This window comes from Cervus elaphus, chromosome 5, assembly GCF_910594005.1.
Source record: "Cervus elaphus chromosome 5, mCerEla1.1, whole genome shotgun sequence".
Lineage (NCBI taxonomy): Eukaryota > Metazoa > Chordata > Mammalia > Artiodactyla > Cervidae > Cervus > Cervus elaphus.
This window is the reverse complement of record NC_057819.1, coordinates 12,671,211-12,681,210: the sequence shown is the minus strand read 5'-3', so window position 1 is coordinate 12,681,210 and position 10,000 is coordinate 12,671,211.

Genomic DNA, 10,000 nt, shown 5'->3' with positions numbered 1-10,000 from the left:
TTTGGGCCTCCTGTTAAGTGTTTTGTTTAGGGACCTTTCCTTAAAGTGGAGTCGTCTTTCTTCCCTAGGTTCCTTTTTAGCCCCTTCTCTTTGCCTTTAAATAATTAAGACCGCCCCGACTGAACCCAAAAGAGATGTCACTCAAGTTACAAAGCTAAAAACAAAAGTCCCTTACTCCGCCGGCGGAAGGGAGCCGCTTCAATCTGAAATTACTTTTCCTTGAAATTAGGAAGCAAAACGAGAGGCGGAAGAGGGGCTGATTGGAATTGGATAGACTCGCAATTGCAGATACTTAAGTTTTAATGGAAAAAGAATGTTCGCTCCCTAAGTCAGTGTTTCCCAGCCGAATCCGATCAAAAATGAGTGCGAGGACCGCGAACGTTTTCGCTTGGGGTTCGCTCTTTCTCTGCGCTTCAATCTGAGCCATCCAAGGCAATTTTTTCTTGCCTCAGTGTGCAAAAAAAAAAAAAAAAAAACTAGCAGAATCTCCCCGCGGCTAGCTCCGGCCTGGCAAGGAGCAACCCTCCAGGCAGCCCGAGAAGGGGACAAACTCGAATGTCCCCTGGAGTCCCCGGTGTCTCAGATTGGACTAGGCTGACCCAAGGTACCCCTCCAAGTCCTCAGCCCGGACTGTGCGTGCGACGCGCGGCCAGCTCTGCGCAAACTTTGTGTCCCACGAGGCAGGAGGGCAGTTTCCAAAAGGTAATTCCAGGGCACATATTTGACCCCCTCCCAGGGAAAAGTCACCAGGAGGCTGACACCCTCCTCCAGTTCTTCCCTCCAACCAGCCTCTGGGGCTGTTTGGGGAGTTGCCTTTTGAAGTTCGATTTATCTTTGAAACATTCAATAAAAAATGGTGAGGCCGTGACAGTCTTTGGTCTCCTGGCCTCCCCACCCCCAGCCTCGCCTCGGAGGTGTGTGTAAGTGAGTGTGCTAGGGCGGGTGGCGGGTGGGGTGGGGGTCGCGGGGGGTTGGAGGATGGGAAGGTTCTCCAGGCCTTCTCTTGTCTCGGGGGACCTTGATGTGGGGACGCAGCCGGAGCCTGCCTGGCGGCTGCCTTTCCATTCCCCGCCCCCCGCTCCCTGGAGCCCGCCAGCCCGGCCCCAAGTCCCTGTCACCTTCGGGGCCTCTTGAACGGCCGGCGAGGAGGAACCGCCCCCCCCCCCCCCACGCCCGCCCCATCCTGTACTTGGAAGGAGATCGAGGTCGAGACCTTTTGGAGAGGGGACATAGACCCTTCCATCTCCAACCAGGCACGTGGGGAGCCCACAGCCTCTCCAGCGCTGTCTCCCAGGCTGGGAGGGAAAAACCACCGGGGTCGGAGGTGGGTGCGTGGGGGAGCTTTGCGGGGCCTGGGGACCTTCGGGGCGCTAGCTCCCCGAAGGGCCCGAAGATTTCCAGGGCGCGCGCCCTACGCGCAGAGGCTGCAGCTGACCGGGGCTGTTTATTGACCCAACAATGAAGTGCAGTGCCTGCGCCCCAGGAAAGTGGCAGTCAGTTGGGGGTGCCCGGGAGGCGCTCTCCCTAACCAGGGTGGGGAGAGGCAGAAAACTGGCTCGGCCTCAAGAGGGAACGAATGCTTTTCTTTCTCGGTCCCGATTTGCTCACCTCCTCCCCACCCCACCCCCCAAATTCTCGGACGGTGTTCAGACGTGCGGCCAGCCTCTCTACCTCAGTGCTTCCTTTTTTTTTTTTTTTTTTAATTTAATCTCCCGTGTATCTTATTTGTATATAGTGATGTTAATGAGTAACTCTTGTGGCGCTGATGGACGGGGGTGAGCGGCTCGCAATCTCTCTGGATTTCGTTGCCTATTACTCACCTGGCGCCGGTCGCAATCTCGCCGCGGGCTTTATGGTGGCGGCGGCCGCTGCGGAGGCCACTCGGGGCCGGCGCCTTGGCCTTTTTTTTTTTTTCCCCGAGCTTCGAGTGCCACCTATCTGTCTGGCCCACGAATGCGCCCCGGTGGCGGCCGCTTTCTCGACTCCCCGGAGCTTCCCGAGTTCCGGAGCTGGGGGGTTTCACCTTTGCCCCTTCTCATCCTCTCCACCCCCAGCCCGGGCTCCCCTCCTTCTCTGCCCCCCACCTCAGCACACCCCCCAGCCCCCAGCATCGGAAGAAGCCGCCGTCATCTCTTTCCTGAATATCACTTTCACTCCTGTTTGGGCCTCAGATGAGAAAAACAGTCCTTCCCGACTCTGGATTTCCAAGAGCCTTCGGAAATTCAATGAAGGGGACCCTCTCTCATTATTTTCTCGCCAAATACCTTTCTGATTCGTGTAGAAAGCTCCACTATATCCCCCGACCCTGTTGGACTGGGCAGAACCCGAGTTCCTTATCGGTAGATAAAGAGAGAAAGGATCCCCGCTCCCCACTACAGCCACTCAGAATCTCCCCAGGACGCAACTCCCTTGTGTCTAATGCGCTATCTCGTCCTTACTTTACAACGCTGGATTGTTTTGTTTTGTTTTTTTCTGGTTTCTACCCTGGTCGCTTCTACGGGGACGAAGGGCACCCAGCTTGTGGGAGCAGCAGTCCGTAAAGGGCCCGGGCTGGGGTCAGCTACCGCAGCCTGCTGGGCCGAGCGATTTCGTGGTTTGTAGATTTAAGGTGACAAACGCGGGGGCCAGCCTGAGCCCTTCGGCCCCGCCGCTTGGCTGCGCCCGGGCGTCTGAGACCGGCGGCGGGGGAGGGGGCAGGCTGGTTTTTTTTTTTTTTTTTCCTTCTTTTTTTTTCCGCTGTGCTCTGAGCCGCGGGTGAAGGCGTCCGAGTTCCTGCTGACCTCCCGGCGCTAATTGCAGGGGCCGAAGGGCGCGCTCTAGCAGAGGCCGGGGTCACGACCCTGCGCTCCTTCCTCCCGGGTCCCAACAAGCTCGATGGAGCCGCGTGTGCGCTCACGGGCGTGCGTGTGCTAGTGTGTGTGTGTGTCTGTGTGTAGAGCCTTCCTCTGAATCTGAGCTGTCCTAGAACCCATCCTTCCTTTGTGGGGCAAGTTCCCGGCGGGTAGGCCCTTCCAAAAATTCCATCCAAGCAGGAAAACCCTGGTGCTGACCTTTCCCATAAGCCAGCAGACAGGCAGCCGCCTTTGGGCTCTGCGAGAAGCTTGAAACGCTTCGCGTCCGTGCGCTTTTCTGCCTCGCTGGTTTCCAATTTTGACCTCACGGCAGCCAGCCAAGAGAGTGGCTGTTGGGGTGTAGATGCCAGGCCTCGATCGCGACCTGGCTCTTAGAGACAGAGCTCTAGAAAGCTCGTACCTATGGGTAACTCTTTGGGCGTTCTGGAGCCAGGAGCTACAGGTGTTAGAAGTAGATGCGTGTGCGCCCGCGTGGACTTGTACGTGCCCCACCAGGAGACGTCTCTTCCAATTTGTATTTCGAAGTTGCTGCGCAAGACAGTTCCGGATGTAGATGCCTTTGGTTGTTTTATAATCAAGATGCGTATAATCAAGATGTATATGTTGCAGATGTTGGCGTTCAAAGTACACGGAACAACAATAATAAAATGAGCTGGCAGACCGGGGCACGTGCAAGAGACAGACACTGGGTTGAGCGCCCACAAAAGAGATCGCCTTTAATGCCGCCTCACAATTAACCCTATGGTGTGCGCGGACGACCTTTAGCCTTGTTTGACGAAGTAGAGGGAACGGAGGCTCAGAACCGTGAAACCACTGACCCGTGAGCGCCCGGGGAAACTGTGGAGCCAGCATTTGAGACCAAGTGGGCTCGGAATCCACTTGAACCACTCAGTCTATCTAGTTCAGGTGGAGGTGTGCGTATATCCCGGATGTAGAGAAATCTGTGGGTGTGTGTGTAGGATTTTGGTGTGTGTCTCGCCGGGTTTTCAGACGAGAGACCATTTTACATTTCTTCGGGCGTCTGTCCGGCAGGGCAAAAGTGCAGTTTCTATCTCGGGGTCTCATTCTTTGGCCCTGTCTCCCGGGTCAAGGGAGGAGACCGCACGCTTGGGGCCCTTGTTCCCAGGCGGATGCAGCGACGGTGGGCTGGGGCCGAAACCCCACTTACAAATGCACGCGGCGGGGCACGCCAGTGGATACCGTGCTCTGGTCCGGACCCAGAGGGACAGCGCCTTACAATCGCGCGGTCGTGCGCCGGGGTGACCCCGCTAACTCCAGTTTCCCTCTCCCGCCGGGTGGGAGGGCGAGACTTGGGCTTTTCTCCGCCGCCCTCGGGTCCTCACCTGCGACCCTAGCCCTCGCGAAGCTCCATCTGCCCGGGCGCGGAAGCCGGGGACCGCAGGTGGCCACACTCCCGGCGCAGGCATCGTTTTCTTTTCTTTCCTGATTCGATCCTGATCAACTTCCAGGAACTTAAGCAAATTTACTTTCTCTCATTCTCTGAACTCTTTGGTCCCAGGTGGGAGCCCAGGGCTTGGCAGGTGGGGAGATAGATCCTCCGAGAGGAGGGAGAGGGGGCTACCGAGGGCGCGGCCCCGCTCGGTAAAGCGGGTGTCTGCTTAGGGAACAGCGCGGCCCAGGTTCCCCAGCCTGGGCATCTGGAGGCCCCAGGCACCCGGGGGACCGAGGCAGGGGTCTGGATGGAGGCTGGGCGAGGACGTGGCAGGAGCGGGGGTGACGGGTGGACACAATACCCCCACCTTGGGCTTGGGTAGGGAATAAGGACCCCTCTTCCGTGCGCCGCAGATGCAAGGCGCTTTCTGCCCCCGCGGCTGGGATGAAGTCTGGCGGCCTGTGTCCCTCGGATCCCGCAACTTTGAGCCAGTTCTGGGTTAGGGTGGGGGTGAGAGTTTGGGGTACGGGGAGGGGGGAGACTTAGAGAAGGGACATTGGCCCCGTCCGAGCCGTCGACAACCCCTCGCCCTCCCTAGTCCAACGATCCGAGTCAGTCAATTTGAGCTTTTGAAATGCGATCCCCCGCGCCACTTCGGTTTCCCGCTAATGACCCGGGCTCTGGTTTCGGGCTAGCGAATGGCACCCGGAGCTAAGGCTGCTTCTCCGGGCCCGCGCCAGCAACCACCAACCCGCCCCCCACCCCCCCCCCCCCCAGTCTAGGCTCTCCTCCCGCCGGCGGCCGGCGCGGCGGGCCCAGGCCGGGGCGTCCCCTGGCTCCTTTCAAGGTCCCCAAGGTGTCAAGGACACCCAGGCACGGAACTGACGCTCGGGGCACTGACTTGCTCCCGCTTTTGCGCTTTGCCGCCCACCCCAGTCCCCAGCACGGACATCTTCGACGTCACTTTTTTTCCCCCCTTCTTTTTGTGCCGGAACCAGGCACCCCTCCCTTTCTCAGGAGCTCCTGAGGAGCGCCAATTGTCGGGGGCAGTTATTTTAGTCGCTCCCACGCCCCAGTCCCGGGGTAGGAGCCCGTTAGGCCTTGCCCCGGCGCCCCTTCTCCAGAAAGCACGCACCATTTAGCTAGTGGGCATTCTCTAGGGTGAGGGCTCTTAACTGGAGGCCAGGGCCGATCCCCAGAAATCATATACAAAAATTTCGTACTTTGTATATATACAGATTTAAGGGAGGAAACCCTACAGTTTTTCTCAGCTTCTCAGAGGTATATGAACCCAAGCAAATTAAGGTGTACTCGGTGCTTGAGGGACAAAAAAAAAGGGGGGTGGTTTTGGGGAGGAAAATCTCCAGAGTTTAGAGACTCTGGTTTTGTTTGGAGAGTTTGGTTTTGGTCACTTGGAATGTAGCTTTGGGGACCAGCTCCATCTCTCTGGATGTCCATCTTGCTCACCTTTGGCAAGGACACTGTTTCCTGGCTTATTTTTGAAGCTGAGCCTCCAGACCCGGAAGGCTTCAGGCATCATCTAATTAGCTGACTAATTAATGATATTAACTTATCAACCCAATGATTATGAACAGTCATTATCACTCCCAATGAATTCTGTGTTAATTTCCTGTTGCTAAGGTCACCCCCCACTCAACTATCACAGGTAATAAAAGGAAACCACTTTTCATAAAACAAAATTGCCTTTTACTGCACACTCTCCTCCCACCTTAAGATCCAGGGCAAGGGGAGCTGCAGAGGAGTCTCCTTCGGGGAGAGAACACTGGGGTCCAGGCTAGGCGTCCCCCTGCATCTACACCCCCTTAGAGCCACGGCCATGTACATCGTGGGGAATTGGCAGATTTCAACTTTATTTAGACCTTGCGAAGGGCTTAGTTTTTCATGTTTTTTTTTTTTTAAATTTTTATTAAAACCACACCTGGTGGAATCAGGGACCTAAATTTTGGAAGAGAATGTGTATGTGTTGACCAGGGAGGGATCTGAGTGTTTAGGATCTGAGGGTCACCAGAGCTCCTCCCCGCCCCCCCATCCCTGGGTGAAATAATGGACAAGGGGAAGGCTGGGACCTCTTTTCACTGCAGAAAATTCCCTTTATCTTTACTGCCCAGCAGAGCCTAGAACAAAGTAGGCACCTACCCAAATTGTGTGTGAGGCCAGCCTAAACATGCTCAGGAACCCCATTAACTTAGAAGGCAGAGGTTATAGTGGAAACATTTTAAAACGTCGCCTGCATTTTTCTCTGTCATGCTTCCCTCTTTTGTTTTATTTCGGCAAACACACCAAGCACACATGAAAATTCACAAGCACTTAAAAGAAACTTTCTAGACAGGGCAGAATGTTCGAGGAGAGAGGGGAGGGTACTCCTGTTTCCTCCTCTCTGATAAAATAGGGCCCCAGGGGAGTCCCCCATCCCCACTCCCAAGTTTTGCCAAAAAAAAAAAAAAAAAGCCTTTTGGTGGTACTTGGCCACTTAGAGATGGATTTCCTCCCTGCGTCAAGACAAGATGGATTTCATAGGAGGTGACATAAGCAAGGGCTCCTTACTTCTCTCCACCCATGCCTGCTCAGCCCTTCTGAATCAACAACCCCCAACCCCCACCCCAACTTCACTCCAAACTTTGCCCCAAGACTTTCCCGCAGGAAAATCACAAGAAAAGTATGCATGGTGTGACCAGCGTTTGGCAAAAACCTGGACCTGACTCAGGGAGATGAAGACGCAGCGTTTTTGTTTTCTATTTGTTAATAAACAGGTCATTTCTGCGCTGGGTTTATTTGACATAAAAGCCTCTCTAGTGTTATTTCCCCCGATTTCTTGATACACCCTGGTCTCTGAGTTAGAGCAAAGGTGAGGAAGCGCAAACAGGAAAGGAGGACTGCACAGTCAATCAACACTAACTCTTGGTTTTTCCTCTGGGCAGGGGAAAAAAAAATCGAGCTACCTGTTTTGCAGAGATCAGGGGAGGGAGAATCAGAAATAAAAGCGGCTCACGGCCATCGCTCTAGCGCCTTTGCTTGGCCGTTCCTTTGCCGCCATCTGCTGGTTCATTGTGGGAAGTGCAGGGCGCTTTTTCAAGACTTTCGAGGAGGATGAGTCATTCATTCTTTATTCATTTATTTATTAAGCAAGTAGCTGTGTCTGAGATTCGATCTCTGTTCTCATCAGATTTGCATCCCAGAAAAGCCAGCTTCATAGCCATCCCCTGTAAATAAGATACAGAGGGAGCAAAGAGGTCAGAAGAAAGAACCAGATCCTGTGAGCCACCGTGTTTCATGTGGCTTGTAAGCTAGAAATGGTTTTTGCACTTTTAAATAGTTGGGGGTGGGGAAATCAAAGGAAGGATATTTCGTGTGCCAATGACTTGATATTCAAATTTCAGTATTCAGAAATCAAGTTTCATTGAATTCAGCCACACCTATTCATTTACACATTCTCTGTGGCTGCCAGATTGAATTGTTTCAACAAAAGATGGTGTGACTTTTAGAGTCAGAAATCTTCTTTCTGTGGCTTCTTGCAGAAAAAGTTTGCTGGCCCCACGTCTAAAGGAAAGGTTGGCTACTAGCCCCTCATTTTTCAAAATGGAAAACGGTGCTACAAATCCGGAGAAAGTCTGGAGGACTTTGAAGTGAAGTGGAATGAAAGTCACTCAGTCATGTCTGAATCTTTGTGACCCCTTTGAAATAGAAATGAACTGCGGCAGGAGGAGACACCCAGCACTTAGTAGGTTCTCAATAAGGTCACCTCCTCGGGGCCGGGCCACAGGATCTTGGAGAAAATGCACCAGTTGCAAGATGTAGATGGTTTCTGTTTGTTTTTGTTTTTTCTTAATTTGCCTGCACGTGTGTGTGTGTGTGTTTTAATTTATTTATTTTTAATTGAAGGATGATTGCTTTACAATGTTGGTTTGATTTCTGCCATACATCACATGAATTAGCCATGTTGTGTCTGACTCGTGCGACCCCTTGGACTATAGCCCTTCAGGCTCCTCTATTCATGGGATTCTTCAGGCAAGAATACCGGAGTGGGTAAACATGAGTGGGTAGCCTCCAGGGGATCTTCCCAACTCAGGGATGGAACCTGGGTCTCCTGCATTGCAAGCAGGTTCTTTACCATCTGAGCCACCTGGGAAGCCCAAATCAGCCAGAAGTATACATATGTCCCCTCCTTCTTGAACCTCCCTCCCACCTCCCACCCTTTTTCCACCCCTCTAGGTTGTTGCAGAGCCCCAGTTTGAGTTCCCTGAGTCATTCAGCAAATTTCCATTGGCTGTCTATTTTGCATAAGGTAGTGTATAGACGTTCCATGCTGCTCTGTCCATGCATCTCACCCTCTCCTTCCCCCCCCACCCCCCACCTCCATCCATAAGTCTGTTCTCTATGTCCGAGTCTCTATTCCTGACCTGCAAATAGGTTCATCAGTACCACCTTTCTAGATTCCATATATTGGCGTTAGTATAGATATTTGAGTGAGTCGGTTCTAATGAGGTGGATGAACCTAGTGCCTATTACACAAAGTGAAGTAAGACGGTTTTGGTTTTAAAAATCTCCGACAAAGTTTAAAAATAATGGATCATCAGAGTCTAAGGAAAGAGAATGGTGCGGGCTTGTGTACACTCAAGGTGGAATCAGCTTTGTTTCAGATCTCACACTCAGGAAAGAGAAAAGCAGGAGGCCCGCGGGAGGAGAGACAAAGGCTGAGGCTTGCCTTGAATGACTTTTTTTGTGATTTGCTTTGCTTTGGTATGAATGGGGGCGCCATAAGGTCAAGTTTATTCCTCTCCACAGCTTGTAATGATTCAAAACACAAAAGAGGCTGCAACCATTTCTCTCTCTCTCCTTCCCTCCCTGGCTCCTTCCCTCCCATTCTTCCTTCCTTCCACCTTATTCCAGATAGCAGCCTTCATTCTGACGGTCAGGGGAGGAAACAGAGGCTCCGAGAACTTCAGTGTTGAGCCCAAGTTTTTGCATCCAAGGGGTGACTTCATCACGAAGTTCGGGGACTCCGCCTCTGTGTTCTTTCTACAATGATGAGAGAGACCTCCCTCTCTCTCAGCTTTGGCTTCAAGGGGAGCCTCCTTATTTATCATTTGGAAGCCCCAGGATTTACAGAGCCCAAATCCAAGCTGAAAATGGAGGCAATTACCCAGATAATTTAGGTAAACGTCGGGGTTGTGTGGTGAGTGTTTTAACATCCCGGTCTGAATTGTCGGCATAATTGTTTCCACTTCTCCTTCTCATTGTGCCCTTGAAGAGGCAATTCTCCCGACAGCCCCTGTTTGTTTTGTCCTGGGTAGAACAGGGCCCTGGTAGCTAAGGAGAGCGGGCTAGAAGCTGGGCAAACTCTAGAGGGCCAAGCCAATTTGTATTTGAGGTCAATAACCTTTGTGTTTCCATCAAAACCCCATCCAGGAGGCACACTCCACCCCCCAGCAATTTGACAGTGGAAACGCTCCCCACGTGGGAAACATCAAAGACACAACAGCATTCGCACACCTCTGTGTGTGAGTGCGCGCCTGTTAGAAAAGAAAACAAGACACAAAAAGGAGGACTTTTTTATTTCTCCTTTATGCTTTTTGTTTGCCAGACTAGTTTCTTTGACATCTTCCCCCCCCCCCCACTTTTTTTTCCTTGACATCTTTAGACAAGAGAGTTTTGGCTTTGAGAAATTGGAATCGATACTCATGTGGATTTGTCTGAAGGAAATGGTAGAGGAGTTTTTAAAAACTGAAAATAAACC